This window comes from Rana temporaria, chromosome 5, assembly GCF_905171775.1.
Source record: "Rana temporaria chromosome 5, aRanTem1.1, whole genome shotgun sequence".
NCBI lineage: Eukaryota > Metazoa > Chordata > Amphibia > Anura > Ranidae > Rana > Rana temporaria.
In genome coordinates, this window is record NC_053493.1 from 411,105,465 (window position 1) to 411,128,245 (window position 22,781).

Below are 22,781 nucleotides of genomic sequence, written 5' to 3' on the forward strand. Positions count from 1 at the left end.
ATTAGAAGTAAATTACTGGATTCCTTCATTGTGGGGTGGCCATAGATGGTTCAAATTGCTGGCATAAATCGCATGGAAAAATCCAACATTGCTCAACTTGGGTTCAACCAGCCTGCCCATACATGATTCAAATCTCCACTGATTCAGCAGGGACTGGCCGAGATTCAAATCGTGTATGGGCCAGGCTGATTGTTCCCAAGTTGAGAAATCAACTTGCGTACAACCAGCATGTTGGATTTTTCATGATTATAGCCTCTAAAAATAATCAATGTGTGTTCTCCTCCCGAGATGTCTTCCCCCGTGCCCTCCCGAGATGTCTTCCCCCGTGCCCTCCCGAGATGTCTTCCCCCGTGCCCTCCCGAGATGTCTTCCCCCGTGCCCTCCCGGGATGTCTTCCCCCGTGCCCTCCCGGGATGTCTTCCCCCGTGCCCTCCCGGGATGTCTTCCCCCGTGCCCTCCCGGGATGTCTTCCCCCGTGCCCTCCCGGGATGTCTTCCCCCGTGCCCTCCCGGGATGTCTTCCCCCGTGCCCTCCCGGGATGTCTTCCCCCGTGCCCTCCCGGGATGTCTTCCCCCGTGCCCTCCCGGGATGTCTTCCCCCGTGCCCTCCCGGGATGTCTTCCCCTAGTTCTTAAATAGTAGTGCAAGTTTCCAGCAAAATGTTATCCTACATAGTGAAAAGCATACTAATTGTGTTTTTTTTAATCAAAGGGCTGATCTAATTTCCAGTCTTTTGGCACCCAGTGTGACCTAATTAGATTGGAGGCCACCTGTGTCCTCATTCCTGCACTTGTAGAGCCGCCCCGATGCAGATATTGGAAGTGCTTTGTTCCCGGGTAACATCTACTGTAATAGGAAATCAATTATTCAGAGATGCGTTGGAAGATATAGAAAATATATTTGCTAAGAGATTTAGAAGATCATGTACAGTAAAACCTTGGATTGTGAGCATCATTCGTTCCAGAAACATGCTTGTAATCCAAAGCACTTGTATATCAAAGCAAATTTCCCCATAAGATATAATGGAAGCTCGGGTGATTTGTTCCCCAACCATTTATTCATAGGTCCTTCAGTTTATAGTTAAATATGATATACTTCTCAGTAATGGGTTACAGGTTACATACGTGAACCTTGAGTGGCAGTGAAACATTAACATGATTGCCAAGGTGCGCTCATTTCCTCCAGTACTTCGCATTGTAGGAAAATAAAATGTTGGATTTTAAAGTGGTAGTAAACCCGCTGTCTTTTTTTTTTTTTTTTTTTTCCTGAAAAGCAAAAGCCATAATGAAATACTTACCTGGTCCACGCCGAGCGAGATGTCATCTTTCCTCGGCGTGTCTTTTCCGGGTATCGCCGCTCCAGCGCTGTGATTGGCTGGAGCGGCCATGTCTTCACTCCTGCGCATGCGTGCGGGAGACTTCTCCCCGGCAAGGTCCGGCGGCTGCCGGGCCTTTAGCCGAGGATCTCCGCTGCGCATGCGCCGCTGCAGTCAGCGGCGCATTGCGGGGGGAATATCTCCTAAACCGTACAGGTTTAGGAGATATTCTTTATGCCTACAGGTAAGCCTTATTATAGGCCTTATTATAGGCTTAACTGTAGGTTAAAGTGATAGTACAGAGTATACTACCACTTTAACTTTTTTTTTTGTAAACCCATTTCCTCACCATGCCAGGGCAAAGCCAAGGGTTTGATTTAACCACTTCAGCCCCGTAAGACTTGGCTGCCCAATGAACCGGCCATTTTTTGCGATTCGGCACTGCGTTGCTATAACTGACAATTGTGCGACGTGGCTCCCAAACAAAATTGGCTTCCTTTTTTCCCCACAAATAGAGCTTTCTTTTGGTGGTATTTGATCACCTCTGCGGTTTTTATTTTTTGCGCTATAAACAAAAAAAGAAAAATTTCGGGAAAAAAAGCAATATTTTTTACTGGATCTGGGGTCTATTATGTGCCCACTTGGGCACGGTTTCTAGAGTGCACTTCCTTATTGTGCCCGTTGGGGTGCGCATGCGCAGCTTGGCTAAGGGTACTTATTGAGTGCCCACTCAGGTGCAATTCTTTTTAGCACCCGTTGCGCAATGTGGCCAAGTCTTTATCAATGTGCCTACCCAGGTGCACAATTCGCTGCCTGGCCTGGGTACTTATCATTGTGCCCACTTAAGTGCTGTGCTTGGGGTGCCCATGTGCAATGTGGCTGGAATCCTTATTGTGTGCCTGCTCATGTACCATGATTAGGGTGCACAAGTAGATCTTGGCCATAGTCTTTAATGTGCAAGCTTAGTTGCCATGCTGAGGGTATGCATGGTAGCCAGTTCCTTCATTTTGTGCTAGCACGGGTACAGTGCATAGGGTGCTTACCGTGGCCAGGATCCTTTATCGTTTGCCTGCTCAGGTGCCATGTTTTAGGGTGAGCAAGTACATTTTGGTCAGGGTCTTAATGTGCAAGCTTAGTTGATATGCATGGTAGCCAATGGCCCTTTTTGGTGCATTTACGGGTACAGTACATAGGGTGCTCATCGTGGCCAGGATCTCTGTGTGCCTGCCCAGGTGCCATGATTAGGGTACTGCCTGCTCAGGTGCCATGATTAGGGTACTGCCTGCTCAGGTGCCATGATTAGGGTACGCAAGTACATCTTGGTCATAGTCTTAATGTGCAAGCTTAGTTGGTATGCATGGTAGCCAATGTCCTTATTTTGTGCAAGCACGGGTACAGTGCATAGGGTGCTCATCGTTGCCAGGATCCTTATGTGCCTGCTCAGGTGCCATGCTTAGGGTGCGCATGTGCATCTTGACCAGGGTCTAAATGTGCAAGCTCAGTTGCCATGCTGAGGGTATGCATGGTAGCCAGGGTCCCCATTTTGTGCAAGCATAGGTACAGTGTATAGGGTGCTCATCGTGGCCAGGATCCTTATCCTGTGCCTGCTCAGGTGCCACACTTAGGGTGTGCATGTGCATCTTGGCCAGGGTCTTAATGTGCAAGCTCATTGTGCCCACTCAGGTGCTGTCCTTAGGGTACCGTGTGAATTGTGGCTGAAATCCGTATTGTGTGCCTGCTCAGATGCCATTTTTAGGGTGCCTATGTACATCTTGGCCAGCTCGCTTGCCATACTGAGAGTTTGCATGGTGGCCAGGGTCCTTATTTTGTGCACACTCGGATGCCATGCATGGGGTATGCATCGTAGCCATTATCATTGTGTGCCAACTCAGGTGCCATGTTTATGCTGCACTGTGGCCAGTGTCCTTGCTATGTGTCTGCTTGGGTGCCATGTGTAGAATGTTCAGCATGCCCAGGCCCTTATCATTGTGCCCAATCGGGTGGTGTTCTTAGGGCACACATGCATAATGGGGTAGATTCAGGTAGCAATTACGCCTGCTTATCCATAGATACGCAGCGTAATTGCTTAGTTGCGTCGGCGTATCTACTTTCTGTATTCAGAAAGCTTGGTACGCCGACTTTAGCCTAAGATACGACTGGCATAAGTCTCTTATGCCGTCGTATCTTAGGGTGCATTCTGATGCTGGCCGCTAGGTGGCGTTCCCGTAGTTGTCAGCGTAGAGTATGCAAATTGCATACTTACGCCGATTCACAAACGTACGTGCGCCCGGCGTTCGGTTTTTACGTCGTTTGCGTACGTCGTTTTCGTCGTAAGGCTGCTCCTGCTATTAGGAGGGGCAGCCAATGTTAAGTATGGACGTCGTTCCCGCGTCGCTATTTGAACTTTTTACGTCGTTTGCGTAAGTCGTCCGTGAATGGCGCTGGACACCATTTACGTTCACGTCGAAGCAAATGACGTCCTTGCAACGTCATTTGCCGCAATGCACGTCGGGAAATTTTAGGGACGGCGCATGCGCGGTACGTTCGACGCGGGAACGCGCCTAATTTAAATGATCCACGCCCCCTACGGGATCATTTAAACTACGCGCGCTTACGCCGGCCTCTTTTACGCTACGCCTCCGCAACTTTACAGGCAAGTGCTTTGTGAATCAAGCACTTGCCAGTAAAACTTGCGGAGGCGTAACGTAAATTTCTTATGTTACGCCAACGCAGTTTTGCGCGCCTCTACCTGAATCCACCCCAGTGTGTCCAGGTGCACAAGGAATCATGGGACATGTAGCCTTAACGAATCAGATAATACCCCTTGCGTTGTGCTGTGCTTCACCCGTCTGGAAGTTTTTGGGTGAAGCACAGCAGTGGAGATCTTCAAATAGGGAAACCATAATTGTTGTGCTGCAAAATGAGGAGAAGGACCTTTTTGTTTTACATCTGACTCCATAGATCTCGGGGCCAAAGAGGAATTTGCATTGAGGGTTTAGGCTTGATGATGAAAAACGGCAAATGTGCTGCTGCGGTTTGCGACACCTGTAATCTGATTGGATGACGTACAACACCACATTTTCATAAATGTCAAAGCACATCTTTCCTGTGGTCACCTAAGTGCCCCGATGTGAATCTTCTACCGGGAAATGAAAATGGCAGAATGAACCGAGAATCATTGCACTCTAAAATATTCTCCACCCCGCCTAAAATCCATTCATCTCCAGCACTGCGCCAGCAATGGTTTCAAGATTCCATTATTGCCGACAGCTAAGTCATCCATGTGTGTGTCTCCAATTAACCTTCACCTCTGAAGGCGTTTGTTCGCACGGAATTATCCGAGGCTTTCACCATCGAGCGGGAATTCATCCTCCTCGTTCATGGCGGTAGGGGCTGCTCAGTGGTGTAGAAGAATCGGCACTAATTATGGACATAGGATTCTTCTTTGGTGGTATTACCCCTCCAGGCTATGAGGGTATAGGAATGGAACCACATGTAGATAAAAGATTAACATTCAATCCAGTAGGGCCAAAACAACCAATCGGCATGATCAATAGTTGTCAACTATTTTCATAATCGATTAGGTGGCCTGTATACAGAATGCACTCATTTTTTTTACAGATCAGAAAATGTACTGCAGCTCAGTACACAGTCCATATATGTCAGTAAGTGCCCGAGAGCTTGTGAATGTGTGAGGAGCAATGCCTTGTGGGCAGGGCCGCTTATAAGGCAGTACAGCCAGCCCTCCTGTACTTGGCCCAGGCCTCATAAGAGGGCCGGTGATCTGACGATATGGTTCCGGCTATCGAGATGGTTCCTGTAAGGACTGCGCAGGCGCAATCCTTGCCGACTTAAATCTCCGAACCTCGGCCGGCATCCAGGGTGACGTGGAATTTGAGGAAAGTGGCCAGTCGGCCTCACGTCCTTGCTTCGCTCGGACGGCTCGCTCGGCCTCCTGACTCTTTTTTTAACATCCTCCAATCCACGGGATGGTAAGGAATGAGCCTGGATGCCGGCCGAGGTTCGGAGATTTCCGTCGGCAAGGATTGCGCCTGTGCAGTCCTTACAGGAACCATCTCGATAGGGGAACCTTAACGGCAAGTCACCGGCAGTAGAGCCGCGCGATTCTCCCCGCCTGCGTTCTCCCCGCGGGATGACCCGCGATTCTTCTGTGTCACCGCCGGTTCCACGTAACCAGCCTGGGCTTCTCTCACAGTTCTGTACAACTGTAGTGTGTATTCATGCGCCACCCAGTGGTTGCCGGCGGTACTGCTTTTATAATGTTAAAGACCATATAACTCCTATGAAAAAAGCAGAATTCTGCTTTTTTCATAGGAGTTATATGGTCTTTAACATTATAGACATATCACTGGTCTGTTTTTATATATTCATATTTTCAGATAAATCACAGGTTTATTTATTTATTTGGGGAGGGTTTCTGAGAATCGCGATCTTTAGTCTAAGCAAAAAAATCGTGATTCTCATTTTGACCAGAATCGTGCAACTCTAACCAGCAGTACTGCCTTATTGCTAGTGAGGGTACTAGTGTAGCACCCTCTAGTGGGCTAGATGCAAATAGGTTTGTAGCGTAGGAAAATTTGGCTTGGCTGAGAGCCAGGCCTGTGTTGAATCTGGGTCAGGGTCTAGTGACTCAAGGAGGCTAGATGACTCGGCAAACAGCATTTCTGCTGCCTCCCCCTGCCTTCTGGAACCTTGGAGAAGCTTCCAGGTGTAGTGGGCAGAAGCTAGACGGAGCTGCTTGGCATAATCTCCAGCAAATGTGCTGGCAGGGGGCAGACCCACTTCATAACTAAGCATGAGTGATGCCAGCAGGGGTGAAAGATGGCGATGGAGTGCTGAGGAGGCTGTTGGTGACCCTTGACGGTGCCTCTAGTGATCTGCGCTCCCTGCTGTCTGTGACCCCTGTGTGTCCCTTTCCCTGCACTGTTGCTGGGAGGGTGGGCGGGGAGGCTCACCATCCTGAGCAAACTTCCAAGCTCTTTACCACGTGATCAGCCGTGTCCAATCACGACTGATCACGATGTAAACGGGAGGAGCTGTTGATCGGCTTTTCCTCACTCGCGTCTGAGAGACACAATTAGAGGAGAGCCGATCGGCTGCTCTCTTGACAGGGGGGGGGTTGTTTATCAGCGCAGCCCCCCTCGGATGCCGCCGGTGCCACCAGGGATGGCCAGCCACACTTCACCACCAGGTATGCCTCCCCTAGACCAGTGGTCATCAACCTTGTCCTGCAGGGCCCACTAACAGGCCAGGTTTGCAAGATAACTGAAATACATCGCAGCTGATATCATTTGCTGCTCAGTGATTGCAGTATTCTAGTCTGCATCTCCCCAAGGTAATACATAAAACCTGGACTGTTGGTGGGCCCTGCAGGACAGGGTTGATGACCACTGCCCTAGACCACCAGGGAAATGCCAATCTTTGCCCAGGCAGCAGCTAATCAATGCCCACCCACAATTTCTACCAGTGCCACCAGGGATCGTTTCCATCTATCAGTGCCGCCTATCGGTGCCACCCATAAGTACCCATCATTGCAGCCTTTCAGTGCCACCCATGAGTGCCGCATATCGGTGCCCATCGTCGGTGTCCATCAGTGCCACCTCATTGGTGCTGCCTTATCATTGCCAATCAGTGAAGGTGAGTGAAAACATACTTATTTACAAAATTTTATAACAAAAAAAAAAACTTATTTTTAAAAAAAAAGAATAAATCTGACTTTTTTTTCAATTTGTTTAGCAAAAAAATAAAAACCCCAGAGGTGACCAAATACCACCAAAAGAAAGCTTTTTTTGTGGGAACAAAATGATAAAAAATTTCTGTTTGGGTACAGTGTAGCATGACCGCGCAATTGTCATTTAAACAGCGACAGCGCTGAAAATTGGCTTGGGCAGGAAGGGGGGTGTAAGTGCCCGGTATTGAAGTGGTTAAATACCCCGCTTTTCAACCTTGCTTCGTTTCTTAGGACCCATGCCGAAAAACAATGAGTCCTCTTTTTCTGATGCATAGGAATGCACTTTGACCCCCTAATACCTGACACTGCACTCATCTGAACGAGATCCCCATTCGTCGTCCATGGAGATGAACCAAGCCTGCCATTTGGATGCATTGGTGTACAGAGGGAGCCCATAGCATACCCATTGGTCTTCACCTTCAAGCTCCCTCTGTAATCAGCGATGGGGCATGCTGGCACCAAACACCCCAACCCCCCCCCCCCCCATCATTTTTATCACCATCAATAAAGGAAGTTATTTGGATTTTCAAGGCCATAAAAACATTCCAGCCAAGAAAGCGAAAGATAATCACGTGTTTCATCTTCTTCTCTCCTGGCAGCGCACAAGATTTCTGTGTTAATGGGTTTTGTGGAAGGAGAGTCCGCAGCCTGCCGAGGAGGTAATAATAGGAGGTAATAATAGGGCTCACAGTGACAGTTGATATCCTGTGTACCGGCATGTCGGAGGCTCGGTATACATGATAGAATGTCACCTTAGGTCACCGGAGCTGCGTCTATTCTCTGTATTCAGGAGGATGAAGACTTTACAAACGTGGCGGGGGGAACAGCAGACAACGGGGCGCGCTGGCAGCACTCGGGACAAGAAATATTGAAGCACTGTTTTTTTTCCCTGATACTGAAATAAATGTCTTCTTTTTAAAGCAAACTCGTGCTTAAATGTTGACGTAGAATTATGGCCAACATAAAAAAACACGGTCTGTTCTTGCAGTTTATACTCAAACACTAGAATACAACAACAGAATGGCCAAATCAAAGGTCCAAAAAGCTTTCAGGCCTCGTTCAGGCAAACACACCTGTGCATTCCCATGCGGGGGGCCCCATAGATCTTACCAGGCAGGGCCACCCCAATATATCAAAACAATATTTTCACAAAAAATACACAAATCTTTATTGGCAAGCACAAACCTAACAGGGAACTTGTGTGAATCAGCCCTTTTTTAATATATATATATTTTATATTAGGTTTATTTATATTATATTATACATAAAAAAAAATTAAAAATGTTAAAACTTATTTTACAATGTTTATTTTTTTACATTTTATTATTTTACAGGACAGGGAAGTTGACCGTGCCATGGGGTGGGTGCGGCACAGTAAAAGGGGGGCACCCGGGGGGGGGGGGGGGGGGGAATCAGAAGCAAGCAAAACAGGAAGGGGGTTTGGTACGCCAACTTTGCCAACTTTCAGTAAATTTACAAACAGTTTGTAAAATCCATAATTGTTGCTTCTGGTAATGAATGTCAGTTACGGACATGCAGCCTACATGGACCATCAAGGACAGTTGCAATGGCCCAGATTCACAGAGAGCGGGCGCACATTACGCCCCCGTAGCGCAAACCAATGTACGCTACGCCGACGCAGTGTAGAGAGGCAAGCATGGAATTCAGGAAGCCAGTGCTCCCAACGCTGCGTCGGCGTGGCGTAGGTTTCGAAGGCGCAGGCCGGCGTAGGTGGAAATGGGCTTGCCCCATGCAAATGAGGCGTGACCCCATGCAAATGATGGTTTGAGTGCCAGAAAAGTACGTTTAACGAACTGCGCATGTGTCGTGACGTGGACGCATCCCCGTGCGCATGCTCGCAACCACGTCGGAACAACTGCCTAAGATACGCCGGAGCAATGCGTACGCCATGAACGTAACCTACGCCCAGCCAGACACACGTCCAACGTAAAATACGCCGGCTTGTGTTCCCTGACGCAGACCTTTACATGTCTGCTGCTGGGTTACACCTCCTTTATGGGGCTTAACGTTATGCCGGACTTACAACTTAACCGCACCTCTCGTAGCCTGCGTCGGGCGCACGCAGGTTCGTGAATCGCCGTATTTCCCTCATTTGCATGTTTGAATGACTAATCAATGGGAGCGGCAACATGCTACCAGCCTAAATGTGTGCCCACTCTACGCCGGAGTAAGCAAGATACATCGGTGGGGTGTAGCCTGGTTTTAGGTGCATCTCTGTTTGTGGGTCTTGCGCACAGATACGACAGCGCACATTTGCACTTACGTCGGCGTAACTTGATATACGTCGGCGTAAGTGCTTTGTGAATCCGGGCCAAAAAGTACAGATTTTACAAACTGTTCGTAAATTTACTGAAAGTTGGCAACCCCGACCGGGTTATTCAGTTCCTGAGCCTTGCTGAGGTCAGCCGAGCTGTCCTCGGGCCTTTCCGTCTGTTTCCGAGGCTCTCTGGCGCCCCCAACCTCTGTCCGCATGCAGTATTGCATGCCATTGAAGTCAATGCGGAATAAATTATTTTCGTTACCACTGACTTCTATGGGAAAACTCGCTTTGATACGCGAGTGCTTTGGATTACGAGCATTCTCCTGAAACGGATTATGCTCGTAATCCAAGGTTCCGCTGTATGTCAAATGGTGCTCAAGCCTGTGTCAGCATCAAAGTAGTATGCGATGCATTGCATACTGCGTGTTGACGCCTTGCAATAGATCACTTCATTGTGAATGTGCCATAAAAGTGGATGTTTTGCAATTGAATATAAGAGAAGCATAGGCGTGTGCAGCCTATTGCATTAGGGTGTGCACCCCAAAGCTCAAAAACACACACTACCGATTGCTCACTGTGTTCATTGAGAAAGGGAAGGGGTCAGCAAACTACATATTTACCGGCCCCTTCCCCCCCATTCATCCTAAAACATCCCCGAAGCATCAGCGGCTGGCAGAGGAGAGGAGGGAAGCCAGCAGTGTCGCAGGGGTTAGGGCGGTAGGCAGAATCTTTGCTGCACAAGGTGATTGGGGTGCAGGGTGACCACATTTCCAATTCGGGGACACACCCCCTCTCTCACCTTCCCCAAAAAAAGATGAGAGGAGACAGGGGGAATGTAGTCTCGGGGTTAATAGGGAATTTGGCGGCGGGTTATTTGTCAGGTGAACGTGCCACTTGCCACCAGATGCAGTGCCGCTTGCCACCCATAGCCTACCACCAGATGCAGTGCCGCTTGCCACCCATAGCCTGCCACCAGATGCAGTGCCGCTTGCCACCCATAGCCTGCCGCCAGATGCAGTGCCGCTTGCCACCCATAGTCTGCCACCAGATGCAGTGCCGCTTGCCACCCAAAGCCTGCCACCAGATGCAGTGCCGCTTGCCACCCAAAGCCTGCCACCAGATGCAGTGCCGCTTGCCACCCATAGCCTGCCACCAGATGCAGTGCCGCTTGCCACCCATGGCCTGCCGCCAGATGCAGTTCCGCTTGCCACCCATAGCCTGCCACCAGATGCAGTGCCGCTTGCCACCCATAGCCTGCCACCAGATGCAGTGCCGCTTGCCACCCATAGCCTGCCACCAGATGCAGTGCCGCTTGCCACCCATAGCCTGCCACCAGATGCAGTGCCGCTTGCCACCCATAGCCTGCCACCAGATGCAGTGCTGCTGTCACTCCCTCTGCATGAGCCGCGTGCGTAGAAGGAAAGAAGTGGAGTCGCTATCTGGAGAGTGAAGATCACACCAGTCCCTGCCGCTTGCCGCTGGGTGCCAGAGAAGGAGGAGGTGCCGAGGTGGGTGGGGACAGCAGTGCTGCACTAGGCACAGGCCTCGCTCCCGGCCTCACTGTCTGAGAATAAATTGTCACTGGTTGCAAGATGCCAGGCAGCGCCGGCCCTAGCAACCAGTTCCGGAAATGTAGTTACTAGTTAGTAGGGGGTGGCTGTGTCCTCTATTTCATTCCAGGACATTGTATTGTCCCGGAATGAAGGGACCCGGGACAGACATGTCAATTGCGGGACAGTCCCGGGCAATCCGGGACACGTGGGCACACCCTGTGCACATGCCTCTGAAGAGAAGGAACAAAGTAGGGGGGTACACCTTCTGGTGTTTTCACAGGTTTGATTCTCCTCTTTTTCCCATGAACTGAGAATGCGGACAAGCACAGTGCATGATAAAGAAGAAACATTCCGCAATATTTCATTCTTCAGTGATCACCTCCGGTGCTCCGGATCCGCCCCAGACACCTGCGATTTCCCGAAGCCGCCTCCGACTTATGATTTTTTGGCACGTTCAATTTTGTGTCCTCCGGGAAAAACAGTGACTCATGAGATATCGCTGCCTCTGGCACATTCTACCAGCCGGTGGAATTTTCCACTGTAACACTTTTCTCTTATCAGGTGGCCGGAGTTCCTTTCAACAAGAGAAGATTGCTGCCTAGGAGGCCTGAGAATCAGGAGGAGGTGTGTGAGCCGCCGTTCGCACAATCACCAGCTGGCCCAGAGACCAAACAAGCGTGTGACCCTCGGCTCGCGGGGCTCCTCCCTTGTTGATCACATTTTCTCCATGGGCCGTCTGTTGTTTTCAGCTTTCTTCTGCTGCAGGTCGGTGTATATGGTGCTCATTAACCACTTAAGCCCCGGACCTTTAGGCAGCTAAATGCCCAGGCCAGGGTTTGCGATTCGGCACTGCATCGCTTTAACAGACAATTGGGCGGTCGTGCGACGTGGCTCCCAAACAAAATTGACGTCCTTTTTTTCCCACAAATAGAGATTTCTTTTGGTGGTATTTGATCACCTCTGCGGTTTTTAGTTTTTGCGCTATAAACAAAAATAGAGCGACAATTTTGAAAAAAAAAATCAATATTTTTTACTTTTTGCTCTAATAAATATCCCCCCAAAAACATATAAAAAAAAAAATTTTCCTCAGTTTAGGCCGATACGTATTCTTCTACCTATTTTTGGTAAAAAAAATCGCAATAAGCGTTTATCGATTGGTTTGCGCAAAATGTATAGCGTTTATAAAATAGGGAATAGTTTTATTGCATTTTTATAAAAAAAATTTTTTTTACTACTAATGGCGGCAATCAGCGATTTTTTTCGTGACTGCGACATTATGGCGGACACTTTGGACAATTTTGACACATTTTTGGGACCATTGTCATTTTCACAGCAAAAAATGCATTTAAATTGCATTGTTTATTGTGAAAATGACAGTTGCAGTTTGGGTGTTAACCACAGGGGGCGCTGTAGGAGTTAGGGTTCACCTAGTGTGTAAACACACACTAGGTGAACCCTAACTCCTACAGCGCCCCCAACTGTAGGGGGGTGTGGCTGTAGGACTGACGTCATCGATCGAGTCTCCCCTATAAAAAGGATCACTCGATCGATGCGCCGCCACAGTGAAGCACGGGGAAGCCCTGTTTACATACGGCTCTCCCCGTTCTTCAGCTCCGGGGAGCGATTGCGAGGGGGCGGCTAGAAACGAATAGCCGCGCCCTCGTCCCGGATCGCTCCCCGCGGGTTTCCGACCGCCGTAAGGGACCCCCCGGTACAATCGGACCCCCGACCCACGGAAAGGCAGGGACGTACATGTACGCCCATATGCCTGTACGTGCCATTCTGTGGACGTACATATACATGCGGCGGTCGTTAAGCGGTTAATTAGGGCTGTTACTGATTTAAAATTTTCGTGTTCGATTAATCGATTTTTTTTTTAATCAATTAATCGACTAATTTTAATTAATTATAACGCACATACATTTTTCGGATCACCACCATATATAGTCCCCACTGTAATATCCACAGACATCTCCCCCACTGTAATATCCACAGACATCTCTCCCCACTGTAATATCCACAGACATCTCCTCCACTGTAATATCCACAGACATCTCCCCCCACTGTAATATCCACCGACATCTCCCCCACTGTAATATCCACAGACATCTCCCCCACTGTAATATCCACAGACTTCCCCCCCCCCACTGTAATATCCACAGACATCTCCCCCCACTGTAATATCCACAGACATCTCTCCCCACTGTAATATCCACAGACATCTCCCCCCACTGTAATATCCACAGACATCTCCCCCACTGTAATATCCACAGACATCTCCTCCACTGTAATATCCACCGACATCTCCCCCACTGTAATATCCACAGACATCTCCCCCCACTGTAATATCCACAGACATCTCCCCCCCACTGTAATATCCACAGACATCTCCCCCCACTGTAATATCCACAGACATCTCCCCCCACTGTAATATCCACAGACATCTCCCCCCACTGTAATATCCACAGACATCTCCCCCCCCACTGTAATATCCACAGACATCTCCCCCCCCCCCACTGTAATATCCACAGACATCTCCCCCCCCCCACTGTAATATCCACAGACATCTCCCCCACTGTAATATCCACAGACATCTCCCCCCACTGTAATATCCACAGACATCTCCCCCCACTGTAATATCCACAGACATCTCCCCCCCCACTGTAATATCCACAGACATCTCCCCCCCACTGTAATATCCACAGACATCTCCCCCCCACTGTAATATCCACAGACATCTCCCCCCCACTGTAATATCCACAGACATCTCCCCCCCCACTGTAATATCCACAGACATCTCCCCCCCACTGTAATATCCACAGACATCTCCCCCCCACTGTAATATCCACAGACATCTCCCCCCCCCACTGTAATATCCACAGACATCTCCCCCCCCCCCACTGTAATATCCACAGACATCTCCCCCCCCACTGTAATATCCACAGACATCTCCCCCCCCACTGTAATATCCACAGACATCTCCCCCCCCACTGTAATATCCACAGACATCTCCCCCCCCCACTGTAATATCCACAGACATCTCCCTCCCACTGTAATATCCACAGACATCTCCCCCCACTGTAATATCCACAGACATCTCTCCCCCCACTGTAATATCCACAGACATCTCTCCCCCACTGTAATATCCACAGACATCTCTCCCCCACTGTAATATCCACAGACATCTCTCCCCCACTGTAATATCCACAGACATCTCTCCCCCACTGTAATATCCACAGACATCTCTCCCCCACTGTAATATCCACAGACATCTCTCCCCCCCCCACTGTAATATCCACAGACATCTCCCCCCCCCCCCACTGTAATATCCACAGACATCTCCCCCCCCCCCCCCACTGTAATATCCACAGACATCTCCCCCCCCCACTGTAATATCCACAGACATCTCCCCCCCCCACTGTAATATCCACAGACATCTCCCCCCCACTGTAATATCCACAGACATCTCTCCCCCACTGTAATATCCACAGACATCTCTCCCCCACTGTAATATCCACAGACATCTCTCCCCCACTGTAATATCCACAGACATCTCTCCCCCACTGTAATATCCACAGACATCTCTCCCCCACTGTAATATCCACAGACATCTCCCCCCCACTGTAATATCCACAGACATCTCCCCCCCACTGTAATATCCACAGACATCTCCCCCCCACTGTAATATCCACAGACATCTCCCCCCCACTGTAATATCCACAGACATCTCCCCCCCACTGTATATTACACAGACATCTCCCCCCCACTGTATATTACACAGACATCTCCCCCCTCCTGTAATATCCACAGACATCTCCCCCCTCCTGTAATATCCACAGACATCTCCCCCCACTGTAATATCCACAGACATCTCCCCCCACTGTAATATCCACAGACCTCTCCCCCCACTGTAATATCCACAGACACCTCTCCCCCCACTGTAATATCCACAGACATCTCCCCCCACTGTAATATCCACAGACATTTCTCCCCCACTGTAATATCCACAGACATCTCTCCCCCACTGTAATATCCACAGACATCTCCCCCCCACTGTAATATCCACAGACATCTCCCCCCACTGTAATATCCACAGACATCTCCCCCCACTGTAATATCCACAGACCTCTCCCCCCACTGTAATATCCACAGACACCTCTCCCCCCACTGTAATATCCACAGACATCTCCCCCCACTGTAATATCCACAGACATCTCTCCCCCACTGTAATATCCACAGACATCTCTCCCCCACTGTAATATCCACAGACATCTCTCCCCACTGTAATATCCACAGACATCTCTCCCCCACTGTAATATCCACAGACATCTCTCCCCCACTGTAATATCCACAGACATCTCTCCCCCACTGTAATATCCACAGACATCTCCCCCCACTGTAATATCCACAGACATCTCCCCCACTGTAATATCCACAGACATCTCCCCCACTGTATTATCCACAGACATCTCCCCCCCCCCCCCACTGTAATATCCACAGACATCTCCCCCACTGCAATGTAAACAGACAGATACCCGTTCTGACGTGAGGAGAGAGAAATCTGCTGTTCTTCGTGATTAGGAATAGTGATCTCTCTCCTCCAGTCAGTCCCATCCCCCCACAGTTATACTTAAACACCTCCCAGGGAACACATTTCAACCCCTTGATCGCCCCCCCTAGTGTTAACCCCATTCCCTGCCAGTGACATTTACACAGTAATCAATGCATTTTTATAGCGCTGATCGCTGTATAAATGTCAATGGTCCCAAGAAAGTGTCCGATCTGTCTGCCGCAAATGTCGCAGTCCCGCTAACAATCGTAGATTGCCGCCATTACTAGTGCATTTTTATAGCACTGATCAATGGCTATGGTCCCAAAATAGTGTCCGATGTGTCCACAATGTCGCATTCACGATAAAAATCGCAGATTGCCGCCATTACTAATAAAAAATAATAATAATAAAAATGCCATAAATCTATCCCCTATTTTGTAGACTCTATAACTTGCGATTTTTATTTTTTTAGAAAAATACATATTGGCCTAAGCTTTTATTTTATTTTTTGTGATATTTATTGTAGCAAAAAGTAAAAAAATGTGTTTGTTTATAGCGCGAAAAATAAAAACCGCAGAGGTGATTAAATACCACCAAAAGAAAGCTCTATTTGTGGGGAAAAAAGGACATCAATTTTGTTTGGGTACGGCTTTGCCCTGGTCATTGAAGGGGGAAATCTTTAATAAAATGTCAGTTCCTGGTTAACCATACTGTTTTTTTTTTATTTTTTATATATCCTCTTGCTTACTGGGCACATAAACCCCCTTCGTGCCCAGGCGAAATTTCAGCTTCCGGCACTGCGTCGCTTTAACTGACATTTGCGCAGTCGTGCGACGTGGCTCCCAAACAAAATTGACATCCTTTTTTCCCCACATATAGAGCTTTATTTTGGTGGTATTTGATCACCTCTGCGGTTTTTATTTTTTGCGCTATAAACAAAAAAAGAGCGACAATTTAAAAAATATATATATTTTTTTTACTTGCTATAATAAATATCCCAATTTAAAAAAAAAAAAAAAAAAAAATTCTCAGTTAAGGCCGATACGTATTTTTCGACGTATTTTTGTAAAAAAAAAAAAAAATCGCAATAAGCGACTGGTTTGCGCAAAAGTTATAGCGCCTACAAAATAGGGGACAGAATTATGATTTTTTTTATTATTATTTTTTTTTTTTTTACTAGTAATGGCGGCGATCTGCGATTTTTATTGGGACTGCGATATTGCGGCGGACGTATCGGACACTTTTGACACAATTTTGGGACCATTCACATTTATACAGCGATCAGTGCTATAAATATGCACTAATTACTGTATAAATGTGACTGGCAGGGAAGGGGTTAACACTAGGGGGTGAGGAAGGGGTTAAATGTATTCCCTGGGTGTGTTCTAACTGTGTGGGGGGAGGGTGACTGGGGGAGGTGACCGATGCTGTGTCCCTATGTACAAGAGACACAGATCGGTCTCCTCTCCTCTGACAGCACGTGGAGCTCTGTGTTTACACACAGAGCTCCACGTATCTGCTGTCTTACCGACGATCACGTGTACCCGGCGGACATTGCGGCCGCCAGGTACACGCATCGGCTTCCCAGCGATGCGCCGGGACAGTGTTTACCCGCTGCGCGCCCCCCAGAGGGGCGCGCGGGTAATGCACTTTAAATGACATCCATTTGGCACCTGAGAGCCGCGCTGTTGATGTCTTTTGTCAATAGCGCGGGTCTCAAGTGGATATACACGTTATCTGCAATTAGTCAATTACGTTTATCACTTGTCAATTGCAGTAAGTGGATTCAAACATTCTTGGGGCAAACATACATCTATACTGGAGAAACTGGACGGACCACTGGTCTCTTTTTTTTTTTTTCTGCTGCCGTCGCTCTTCTACGTTTCTAAATATCAAACAAATACTTTCCACAGCTGCCTGGCATTTTGTTTTTCTCCTGCGGCATTGAGGATGGGAATAACATCTTGCCGCTACCATGAAACCATTATCTCATGTAACTGGGTCGTTATGTAGCTGAAACATTTTTCCACCTCCCTGATCTAAATCTGTACCTGGTATGGATTTAGTGCCTGTCGTGTAAGTCACAGTTTACTATACAGACAGGTTGCTATTAACATAAATGTTTGAGTCAAAGTTAATTATTTGTGCCTCTCCTTTTTAAATGTCTTTTTAATCGAAGTGTCTTCTTAGTCAAAGTTAATATGTAACCACATACTTTTGGGTTTACCTTTTTTAGTTAATCATTGAGGTTTTTTTTTATAGTACCCCCTTGTGAATCTCTGCTGGGGAGTTTTCGATTCCCTTGGAAGTCATCCAGCTTGAGCCTGGTAGTACCTGAGGGGCAGATTCACATAAGAGATACGACGGCGTATCTCCTGAAACGCCGTCGTATCTCTGTTTCTATCTATGCGACTGATTCATAGAATCAGTTACGCATAGATAGCCAGAAGATCCGACAGGTGTAATTGTTTTACACTGTCGGATCTTAGGATGCAGTACCGCGGCCGCCGCTGGGGGGGAGTTTGCTTCGTAAACCAGCGTCGGGTATGCAAATTAGGAGTTACGGCGATTCCCGACGGATTTTCGCGTTCGCTACGTCGCCGCTAGTCTAGTTTCCCGTCGCAAAGTTTTTTTTAGTGCCTTAACTTTACGCAGCAATCGTATTGCTGTATAAAGTATGGCCGTTGTTCCCGCGTCGAAATTTAAAAAATAACGTCGTTTGCGTAAGCCGTCCGGGAATACGGAATTACGCTACGCCGTTCGAAAAAATGACGTCACGGCGCGCAAAGCACGACGGGAATTACGAAATGGAGCATGAGCAGTAGGTCTAATTTAAATGGCACACGCCCATTTAAATTGGCCTGCCTTGCGCCGGAGGCCGCCAGCGGAGGATTTCATTGCAAGTGCTTGGTGAATCAGGCACTTGCGATGAAAACTTGCGGCGGTGTAACGTATCCAGGATACGTTTTGCCGCCGCAGTTATATGCGAATCTGGCCCATAATCCTTGGAGACCCACGGCCTTAATACACCTCCACTGGTGCATACAGTGCCATACATGCATTACTTGAATCCATTCCCTTGCTCCATGACAATGGCGGAATTGGGTCCTGCTTGTGAAGTACATTTTTAAATAGGCCTAGGTCAGGGGTGCCCAACCAGTGGCCCGCAAAGCACTCTGATGTGTCCCGCGACCTCCAGCCCTGGGTTGGCAAGCCCAGATTGCAGGTTGCCGACCCGCCATCCCTGAGCATCAGTGTTGTCAATGGGCTGCAGACCCAATGCTTCCTGTATAGCGTCGGCTCCTGTAATAGGCTGAGTGATACTAAGGGCTCTTTCACACGGGCGGCCCGTTCAAGTCCGCCTGACAGTTTTTTTTGCGGATCTGAACGGGTGCTCCTCTATGGAGCCGCGGATGTCAGCGGTGACATGCCCGCTGACATCCGATCCGCCAAAGTGTGACGGAGGAAAAACCTACTTTTCCATCTGTAACGGTCACCACCGTTTACGACCTTCCATCAACCCACGACAGCTCATCTGACACTCCAACAGACATCAGACATCCCATTTCCAAGAATAACAAGACTTGCTCGCTCTGTGTTCTGGTTTCAAATGCAAGACAACTTTAATGGCTAGCCCTCAAGTTTATATACAGTTTTCAAGGCATGCTTCAGTGATCACAGGAACAATCAAACTTTCCAACCACACCCTGAGGGGGCTTCAATACACCTTCAGATGGCTAATTGCTAAACACTCCAGACATCTCGGCGCCGGCCTATAATTATCATGACCTAATCACTGCACCTGAGAGTCACATTCCTTCATTAACAGAATTCAAACAAAACACCATCACACAATAAATCCCCCTCAATCCACATCTTTAGACAGACGGTCCGTCTCTGCATACAGCTTGACAAGTTCCATTCCACACACGCAACAGTATTTAGAATACATAATGAGAGATCCTGGACCAGACTCAATTAGCATGTCAACAGTCTACACAGAGAGATGAGTCATAGAATAAATCAACACTTGGCTCATATTGCAGGAGATATTGCAATCAGTAATGTCCCCTGTCCTGTAATTTAGGATATAATTTCTCAGTCACCCTATGGCCCTATCGGACATAAGGTGACCCTAGACATAAGAGTTATTAATGACGCTGGCACAGGAGTACCCCTCATCCTTCCAAAGTCTCTGTTTGTCCCGGGTCATTCCGTTACACCATCCGTTTAGCCGATCGGATCGGGTGAACACGGACACACGGTCCGTGTTCATCCGATCCCCCCCATAGGGACCGCCCTGTCAACCGACGGCTCAGCGGGGATCAACGGAGTGATCCCCACCGAGCAAGCGGAGGTCCGCCCCGTGTGAAAGGGGCCTAAATGTGCTCTGCATGAGACAGCAACAGCTGGCGATACCTGAATGGAAAACTGTTATCAATGGTAAGTTCATTACTAAAATCACAGTGTATATATGGGCATATCTGTTCGGCAGTGGTTACTGGGCTGCTTTCAAACTGGTTACTTGCACTGAGCCATAGACTTCTGGTTTTACCTGCGGGTCGGGGCGCGTTCAGAAAGTGCACCATACCTGCAGGATATAATAGAATTCTATGGCAAAGTGCAGCCAACCTGCTGGAAAGCCGTATGTGCAATGCACCCGCGGTGTGGGTAAACCACAGACCATCAGTGTAAAAGCAGCCTTAGGCCCCTTTCACATGATCGGTCCGACATAATTGGACCCTCCATTCACCTCTATGGAGTGGCAGATGTAAACAGACTTGTGTCCGTTTACATCCCCTACCGCCAATCATATCTGCTAAAAAAGCAGAAGTGGATCAGTCACCTTCCATCTAATCGGATCAGTAGGCCCATAGAATAGAGTGGGCTATGTCTGTCTGTATATGCAAAATGGACACAGACCTGTCATCCGCCCACATGCAGCAGCTACTGGTAAACAATGCCCATTTGCAGCCTCACGGTGCCCATATGCAGCCTCGGTGTGCCAATTTGCAGCCTCACTGTACCCATCTGTGCCCATCTGCAGCCTCACTGTGCCCATCTGCAGCCTCACTGTGCCCATCTGCACCCTTACTGTGCCCATCTGCACCCTTACTGTGTCCATCTGCAGCCTCACTAGGCCCATTTGCAGCCTCACTGTGTCGATTTGAAGCCTCACTGTGTCCATTTGCAGCCTCAGTGTGCCCATCTGCAGCCTCAGTGTGCCCATCTGCAGCCTCAGTGTGCCCATCTGCAGCCTCAGTGTGTCCATCTGCAGCCTCAGTGTGTCCATCTGCAGCCTCAGTGTGTCCATCTGCAGCCTCAGTGTGTCCATCTGCAGCCTCAGTGTGCCCATTTGCAACCTCACTGTGCCCATCTGTAGCCTCACTGTGCCGCGGCGACTCCGAAACACTGCAGGCTGCTGTTATACCTCTAGAGGCGGTTGCAGCAACAGCTCAAAGTGGCCCCAGAGAGACCGGAGAGCAGTAAGTGGGACCCTCACTCGAGTATAAGCCGAGGGGGGCCTTTTCAGCACAGAAAAACTTGGCTTATACTGGAGTATATATACGGTAGTTCATATTCCTAAGCGGCTGATATATGCGTATTGCATTGGGGCTGACCAAAGCTCTGACTTTGGAGCACCTACCTGGTGAATGTGCCTTGGTTTAGAGCAGGGGTCTCCAAACTACAGTTCCCATCATGCCTGTGAATGACAGGGTTGTACAATGCCTTACGGGACGGCTGGAGGGCAGTAGTTTGGAGATCCCTGGTTTAGAGGAACCTTGGCCTAGCAAGAAAAATAATTGCTGACTACAAAAAGGAAAGGAAGACCTTCTGTTTTTTGTAGTCAGGAAAGAATTACCGTATTTGCAGGCGTATAAGACGACTGGGCGTATAAGACGACCCCCTAATTTTCCAGCTAAAATGCTGGTTTTGGGATATACTCGCCATATAAGACGACCCCTCACTGTGCCATTATACATGCCTCAGTGTGCCAGTATGCCTGCCTCACTGTGCCAGTATGCCTGCCTCACTGTGCCAGTATGCCTGCCTCGACTATCTTCCTACCTTCTCCTGTTTGCAGAGTTTCTCATGCTGCGGGTGTCCATTATTCAAAAGCCGCGCCTTCTCCTCAGGCTGTTCCATGATAGGCGGAACACTAATTTTCCCAGCAGAGCCCCTGTTCAGTGTTCCACCTATAACGGATGTCCTCTCGTCCGAGGCCGAGGGATGAGAAGGCATCCGTGATAGGCTGAACACTGAACAGAGGCTCTGCTGGGAAAATTAGTGTTCCGCCTATCACGGAACAGTCAGAGGAGGAGGCGCGGCTTTTGAATAATGGATGGCCGCCGTCTGACAGACAGGTACCCGGCGTATAAGACGTCTCCAGACTTTTGGGGCATGATTTTAGATGCAAAAAGTCGTCTTAGGCCCCGTACACACGAGAGGATCTATCCGCTGGTATTTATCCGCGGATCAGTTCCAGCGGATAGATCCTGTGGTGTGTACGGCCCAGCGGATATTTATCCGCGGATATTTTTCGGACAGATGGATTTCCAGCGGATAAAAATTTCTTAGCATGCTAAGAAATCTATCCGCTGGAATCCTGTCCAGCGGATTGATCCGGTGGTCTGTACAGACTCAGCGGATCAATCCGTCCGATCCCCTCCCTCGCATGCGTCGTAATGATTCGACGCATGCGTGGGAAGTCTTTACCTTCCAGCGTCGCGCACGTCGCCGCGGATGAATTCCACGCGGATTTCGATCTGATGGTTAGTACAACCATCAGATCAAAATCCGCCAGAGGATTTATCCGCGGGAACGGTCCGGAGGACCGTTTCCAGCGGATAATCCTCTCGTGTGTACAAGGCCTTATACGCCTGAAAATACGGTACTTTTTCAGGCATGGTCCCCATGTAATGTTAATATTCCGGATCTGAGGGGTACACAAGAGACACCTGGGGCCCATAGAAAAGCCCAGTCTGCTTTGTCGGTGACCGGACTGCATTGTGTAACGTTGGGGGGGTAAAAGGTAGGTCATTGACCGGTGCCTGGATCACGTGATTGGCTGTGGGAATTACAAATGTTTTGAATAGTAAAGCAGTTCACATATTTATATTTCAATTGCGTGTTTAACTGTCTGCCTGGAGTTCCCCTTTAACCCAACTGGGAGTTCATTAACTTCATAGTAATATGTAATGGCTCTCGCTGGCACTCCCTATTGACCGAAAATAATTCCACAACTATTGCTTCTAGCAGCCGTATCCCTCACGTAGTGGCTGGCAGCTCCGTCTGTAAATGTGCAAAACAAGTATCGTCTTTCACGAG

At 48.7% G+C, this 22,781-nt stretch overlaps 1 protein-coding gene across 2 annotated transcripts in view; it reads left to right on the top strand.

Moving 5' to 3' along the window:
• Positions 1–22,781, top strand: part of SLC45A4 (solute carrier family 45 member 4) — a 213,221-nt gene that overhangs the window by 124,724 nt on the left and 65,716 nt on the right. The gene's annotated exons all lie outside the window — the stretch shown is intronic.